Source organism: Gossypium raimondii, chromosome 11, assembly GCF_025698545.1.
Source record: "Gossypium raimondii isolate GPD5lz chromosome 11, ASM2569854v1, whole genome shotgun sequence".
NCBI lineage: Eukaryota > Viridiplantae > Streptophyta > Magnoliopsida > Malvales > Malvaceae > Gossypium > Gossypium raimondii.
Genome location: NC_068575.1, coordinates 49,067,726 through 49,075,604, shown reverse-complemented (window position 1 = coordinate 49,075,604; position 7,879 = coordinate 49,067,726). Strand labels below are relative to the sequence as shown.

The following is a 7,879-nucleotide window of genomic DNA, read 5'->3' as shown; positions in this document are numbered from 1 at the left end:
TAAATATTCTTTAATAAATATATTTTTATATACACTAAACTCGATGATATATTTTTACCAAGTTAAAAGCCTAAGGTTGAGAACGTAAAATATTGTTAAAGAGTGACATATATTTATCCATTAGATTTTAACTTAATTGAGGAATAAAAACTTATTAAATAAATTTTATTTTTTATATTATTATAAATGATTGGGTACAGTACTTTCAATAAAAATATAGGTTTGAACTTTAAAACCTTATTATTAGAAAGATTTATTACAAAGTTAAATATAAATAATAAAATTGACAAAAAAAGTAAAAAAAATTAACATAAAAAATTAACATAATAGATTATTTAATTTCATTATTTCAATTAAAATTTTATTTATTTGATATATATATTCTTTTATAATAATTATTTGTTTTTATATAAGCATTTAATAAATATATTTTTACAACAACTAAACTCAAGTAGAAGTAAGTTTGATGATATAAAGTAACCATAGTTAAGGGGATTAGAGTTAAAGGTGGGGATTGCTGTATAAGGAGGAGCAGCCATTGCCAGACATTTTAAATGCTTACATACTTTCATTTTATTGTTAAAAGAAAACCAAATTAGCTTTCTCTATGTTTAAATTGCTCTAATGAAAAATAATCTTGTTTAGTTCTTGTTCTTGGTGCCCTCTACACAGCAAAGTTGACCCTGTGTAAGTTTTACTTTCTTGGAGATTGCTCTTTCCCCTTTTTGGAGGGCATTTAAAGATTTTTTCCCCCCTTTCAAATAGTGCAGCAAATGGAAGATATAAATGGGAACTTTTGATTATGCTTGAAATGATTAGATCTCATATCACCTTGTTGTTGCATTTTTCTTTTTGTTGGGTTTTGGGTATTTGAATTCATTGAAAAAACATCACAGTTCTTGGTGTACTTATCCACAAATGTTCCAATAACCTCACTTTTTCCTAATTGAATGATGGGTTGTCTTGCAGATTACCAGGGTTTCCACTCATCATTCATCACTGGTTATGTAAAATTTTCCCTCCCTTGCTTTAAAGGTGATTTTCGTAATCAATTACAATGATCTTCTTCCTTGTCTTTTTTCTTCGTTCTTTATTTGTGTTTTAATCAGTGATTTTGTTCGTCTTTGATGTTATCTGCATGTGAGTTTTGGGATTAAAACGTGTTAGTATCATTCTTATTTGGCGTTTTGCATTCGGATTCTGTTGAGTTTGCGCACAGTTAGGCTCGACATTATAACCTCTTGAGCTAGCTAACTCAAACTCTGTGGTTTCGCTTGTTTAGGCACTTTGAGACATTCTCATAAAACGGTCAAGGCTCTTGGCAGAGTCCTGAGCATTTTGCTTTGCGTAATTCGATTACTTTTGCATTGATTTCTAATTCTATGTTTTGTAGTCTAATGGATGTTTTTATGTTTTACAGGTCATATATTCTGCTGGAGAGTAGCTGAAATCATCTTCTTGCATCTACCGTTCCATTATTGGGACCTTGATACTGAAAATGGGTCTCTCAGGTCTCCCAGCACCATCAGAAGGAGTGCTATGTGTAGTCCAATCAATCCTTCACATTGTCGGTATTGCGTCTTCGTCGCCATCCTCGGATTCTGTCGAAAATCCCTCGGAATCATTCGAATTCAGCCCTACAACTTGTGATAGTTACATGGAAGAATTCCGAAATAGAACCCCAGCGATGAGGTTTGATGCTATATGTAGCTGCAAGCAACCTGAGTATGAATGTTCGGTTTGCCTGACTCGATTTGAGCCAGAATCGGAGGTTAATCGCTTGACCTGCGGCCATCTCTTTCACAAGGTATGCTTGGAAAAGTGGTTGGATTATCAGAAGGTTACATGCCCGGATTGCCGGACGCCTCTGCTGCATGAACAAGAGGCTTCCTGCATTTGGTGAGAATAGTACAACCGTGATGAAGGTGTTTATTGTACAGCGATTAATATGGGAGTTATGGGCCTGTGATACCCGTTTCTGATGATATATGCATCTCACTCGAACTCTTCATATGTTTTATTTTTTTTTGGGTGAATTAATAGAGGAGCGCTAACAGTAAGACGACTAACGTAATTCGAATTCAATCCACATCTGAAGCTGTGAATTGGAACCCTAACTATCATGTCAACATAGGAATCATAAATTTTACTTTCATATAAAATATTTGGAGTTTGATGCATATTCAGACAAATATCAAAAAAGTGTTGTAAGGATTTTTTTTTTCTTCATCCTCGAATATATCCAAAACGACTAAGAAATAGGTGTCTACCAGCTTTTCACTACACTCTTAATATTTTGTCAATTTTTTTTGCTAAGTTTTTTTTTTTTTTTTGAAATGTGTATTTTCAGGGTACTTTTTCTAGACTAATTTCGATCAAATAATTTGAAGGATTTGTTGATTTCACCGATCCAAAAGATGAAAGTATAATTTCTCTCTGAATGAAAATATATTTTCTAACTGAAAAGCGGTTGGGTGTAAGGTATATTATATTCTCAATAGGAGGATTTTAGTTTAAACTTTGGAGATGATATTATTAGACACGACAACTACTGAATCTCGAATATAAATTATAAAATAAACATGAAAAATATGGTCAAGTTTTTGTGTTATATTATATATGAAATTTATATATATTATAAGAAAAAAATAAATTAAAAAGTAAGAGAAATATTTTAAAAAAAGTCTAAATTATGTCGTAGGTCTTTATACTCTTCACAAATTTAGAATGTAGTCTTTATACTTGTTATTCCTAATAATTTAGTCCTTTTACTTTTAGATTTCAAATTTTAGGTCTAAATATTAATATTGTTAAATTTGTTGGTGTGATATTTTGAAATTAAAAAATACTCACTTGGTAGAGATGTAATTAAAAATGGCGTTATAATGAATTTGAATTTAACATAATAATTTTAACAATGTTAACAATTAGACTTGAGTTGTGATATTTGAAAAATAGATGGACTAAAGTCCTATGAATAAAAGTAAAATAACTAAATTCCAAATTTACAATGAATACATGGACTTAACACATATTTTCACAAAAAAGAAAAAAGAAAAAAATAGTCAATATTAAACTAACCTCGACACCCATAGGAGTCGAAGTCCAAACACTAACTTAAAATGCAATCAAAATATTAAAAATGAAACTCAACTCCTGTGAGAGCTGAGGAACAAAGTTAGACTGAAATTCTCTTTCCTTGTCCCCTCCTTGATCCCGAGGAAACTTAGTAGTCAAAACCTTATGTTAGAATCGACATCCACCGATATCAAGGTCCCCACAAAATAAAATCTAAGAAATAATTATTTTAGTATTTTTATACATATTATGGGAATAAAAAAATGGGATAATATAATTATTGGCTTTTGAACTGGGCAATTAGGTTTAATTTGGTACTTTTTCCACTTTAGTCCTTGAACTTGACAACTGAATACATTTTGTCTCTTAAAACTTAGATTTTGTCAAGATTTAATGAAGAGAATTAATCGGTATAACTGTTAAAACAAAGACGTTGAACCAAATGAGTAGGAAACTGATTGAATGTAACACCCCTTACTCGAGACCGTTTCCGGAGTCGAGTATGAGATGTTACTTGACTTAATTTAAAAGTTCAGGGCATAAAAATTTACGTTTAAAAGTTATTTCACTGTTCCTAATAAAGCTGTCCACCTGTGCAGCAGTCACTAAATTAATTAAAACTCAAGCTACAAAACTCAAAATTTAGATACGTAAATTTTCTCTGAAACTAGACTCATTTATCTTTTTACCATAAAATTTTCAGAGTTTTTGGTTCAGCAAATTAATACAGTTTATTAGTTAAAGTCTCCCCTGTTTCAGTAACTGACTATCCTGACCTCTTGTCACTAAAATTAAATTTTCTCCTTGCACAAACTTCATATGGTGCTTCCACTTATTTCTACTGAAAATAGACTCATTAAGGAATCTATACATATAAACTATAATTCATAATTCCTTCTGTACAATTTTTAATGAATTTCTAAATTCAGAACAGGGGACTTCAGAAACTATTCTTACCCTGTCTCACTAAAATTCAAATATCTAAAAATATATAACTCTTTTTCTTACTCTATTTCTTTCATGTGAAAGTAGATTCATTCAGATTTAATTTCATATCTCACTCAACTTCTAATTCAATTTCCACCATTTTGGTGGTTTTCAAAGTTACATAAATGTTGCTGTCCAAAACTGTTTCATTGTAATTTTTTAAAAAAAATTCAATATAACCCCTTTATAATTATCTAACCTTCCCTGCAAATTTCAAATCACAACCTATTCCAGTATTTCAACTACTTCATTTAAATACTAATGAAGTTCAACCAATCAACCATTTCAAACTAAAAACATGTATATTTCAATGTCTAACACAACCATCACATGCAAATTTACTTTGCATACTTAATCATTCATTCTATTACTTTTTACTTCAATTCCCTATACATGCCATATAAACCAAAAAGTTGTTTAACAAAATCTACCATAGTAAATCTGGATAGTGTGATTCTTGATGTAGATCCGATCCTCCGAATGTATAAATACGTCAATCTACATGAAACAATAAACACACACAAGTAAGCTTATAGAAAGCTTAGTAAGTTCATAGGCACAAAACATGAATCTTACCAAACATTTATACACTTATACATTATACACCATTACTAAGTTTACCTGTCAACCACTATCTTTGGTGAGTTCCTTGGTATAAACTCACTACTACTTATTCTTTTACCATAATTCCTTTGGGCCCATTTGTCACTTACCATCCTTGATCAAAATTAAGGAACGGTTACGGAAAATTGAGTACTTCACTTTCACTTTGCCATAGTATAACTATGGTCTTACGTATGATCGCTTATCACTTGTCCCTGATCAGATAAGTGTAGCTAGGCTACCACTTATCACTTTGTCACTTGATCAGATAAGTGTAGCACTTATCACTTTGTCACTTGATCAGATAAGTGTAGCTAAAGCTACCACTTATCACTTTGTCTCTTGATCAGATAAGTTTAGCACTTATCACTTTGTCACTTGATCAGATAAGTGTAGCTAAAGCTACCACTTATCACTTTGTCACCTGATCAGAAGTACTCAAATCCGTTCGCTCTCAATTTGATCATTTATTCTGTTTTACATTTTATTTTATTCTCATTTCAACTATAAATATATTTCATCATACATTATATAATTCATGAAATTAACATTTAATCATTAAATTTTAGCCATATGAACTTACCTGTATCGATTTGCAGAATTTGTAAAAGTTCAGGGACTAATCAGCTACTTTTTCTTTTCCTCGACTTGTTTCGGGTTCTCGATCTAAAATGAAAATTTATTCATTCATCAGCATCTGATTCTATTCTAATTCATTTCATAGTTTCTACCCTTAAATTCTCGAAATTACACTTTTACCCCAAACTTTATAGTTTTTACAATTTGGTCCCTACTCAATTAACCTCTCAATTGATCTAATTTTTCTCAATTAACACCTTTTCCAACCATTTTAAACTACTACATAGCCTTTCATATTCAAAACCGCAACACCAAACCTTAATTCCCAACTTTTTCAAAATTAGGTCCCAAAAATCAATTTCTATCAAAATTACTTAATAAAATCATCATATAACAAAATTAAAGATTTAATTCCATGTTTTTCATCATAAAAATCCAACACTCATCAATGGTAACTTTAAAAATCAGCCATGAAATCAAAAACTAATGAAATAATTAGTTGGACCTAATTGTAAAAGTATCAAAATCACAAAATTTGAAGAAATAATCAAGAATTAAACTTACATGATTCAAATATATAAAAAAATCAGCTTGTTTCAGACCTCCTATGGCGTTTTTGCTGATAAATTGTGAAGAAATCTCTAGATTTTTCACTTTTGTCTTTCTTTTATATATCTAATTTGTTAAGTTTCCAATTTTGCCCCTGTTTCTCCTTACCTTCTGCTGATTTTTCTTACCCAACCGTCCAGCCCATATACTTTGGGCCTAATTGCCTTTTAAATCCTTCCTCATTAGTCACTTAAGCTATTTAATCACAGTTTAACAAATTTTACACTATTTTCAATTTAGTCCTTTTTAGCTAATTGACTATCCAAACGTTAAAATTTCTAACGAAACTTTAATACCAACTATTTGACACTCTATAAATGTTTCTAAAAATATTTATGGCTCGATTTATGAGTTTGAGGTTTCGATACCTTATTTTTCGATTCTAATTATTTTAATATTTATTCCTAGTACTTTATTCACTATTTCAAAATTTTTCCTAACTTCACATTTAACTTATACTCACTAAATTAATAATATTTTCTACTCATTTTTCAGATTTAGTGATCTCGAATCACCATTCGACATCACCGAAAATTCAGCTATTACATTGAAATTAGTAAAATAGAAAACTGAAATAAAAAAAATCAACAATTAAACCAATTTAATATTTTTTAAAATTTTTATGATTTTTAATTATTTATTTATTGTTGGTCTAGTGGTCGAACCTATTGAATTGGTTGAATTGAGAATTGATGGTCTAACCTATTCAACCACTGGTCTAGTTGTTAAAATACTGAACGTGACACTTTGAAATTGTACCACATTGTAATACCCCATAACCGGCTTAAATGACAAGGCCAAACTTGGAGAGTTACAATGTATGACAATCAAGACACACTCTACACTTTATATTAAAACTCCTTTAAAGTCATATAAAGTTTTAATAAAGATAAATCAGTACTTCATGATTATCATCCAACTAACTGAAATTACTAGACAACTAACATTATTAATAATACTAAAAGATGCAAACACATAACCCCGTTCAAGCCTGTGATTTACCTGAAATCCATTAAACAATAATTGAATTAATAAATATCAAAAGGAACCAACTATTTATATATTCAATAGGGTATTGGTAAAATTAAGATATCCAAGTGTAGATGTTGATTCAGAATCAGGAAATAGTTCATTCGGTTACAGATCAGAATCATATAGACATATAACAATTCAAACTGTAGTCAGTTGCAGAACATAACAGATGCAATTACTTAATGTCAACTGCTACACACCATCTTCGACCAACCTAACACACAAAATAGGGTATTTATTACCCTTCCAGCCTTACACACCATACAGTGTCGGTCTGACACGTTTTAGATAATGCAGCCTAGCTGCCAGACCAGAACATAAATACCAGTGAGTTATCCACAGTTTCATAACAGAATACTTCCTCCTGATTCAATTCCCACCCGATGCATATGCAAACTTTACATGACAATTAAAACAAAGTTTTATGCAAATACTCAAATACCGCTTATACTCGAATACAATAAATCAAATCCATTAACATTAATCAAACACAATACACACTGAAAATCAGTTCTCAAGTTTCAAATCATAGAAAATCAGTTTATACAATTTAATTCAGTTCAAATGGCCTCACAGAAGGCTTGTATTCGGTTCGAGCGATGCTCGGGATATGGCAAAATTTTGTAAACTGGCCCACACACCCATGTGGTCTCACACGGCCTAGGTAGCTGACTCGTGCAGCCCCACACGGCCTGCACACACCCGTATGCTTGCCCGTGTGTCTCACATGGCTGTGTCCTCTGGGCATGTGATCCTTAGTTTGTAAACAGTGAGCTACATGGCCTGGACACATGCCCGTGTCCTTGGCCCGTGTGAACCTTGCACTATCAAGGCCACACACAGTCTGGACACACGACCGCGTGGCTTTTACTTGGTGGACAGTGAGTTACACTGTAACACCCCTTACCCGAGACCGTTGCCTGAGTCGAGCACGAGGCATTACCTAACTTAACTTACTAGTTTGGAGCATAAAAATTTTCTTTTAAAATTA

The 7,879-nt window shown here is 31.5% G+C and overlaps 1 long non-coding RNA gene across 1 annotated transcript; it reads left to right on the top strand.

Annotated features, from left to right (window-relative positions):
• Positions 1 to 533: 533 nt before the first annotated feature.
• Positions 534 to 2,285, top strand: LOC105803397 (uncharacterized). Its single transcript, XR_001136444.2, has 3 exons — positions 534 to 687; positions 970 to 1,035; positions 1,421 to 2,285. It is a non-coding gene; the product is annotated as an uncharacterized LOC105803397 (long non-coding RNA).
• Positions 2,286 to 7,879: the final 5,594 nt, after the last annotated feature.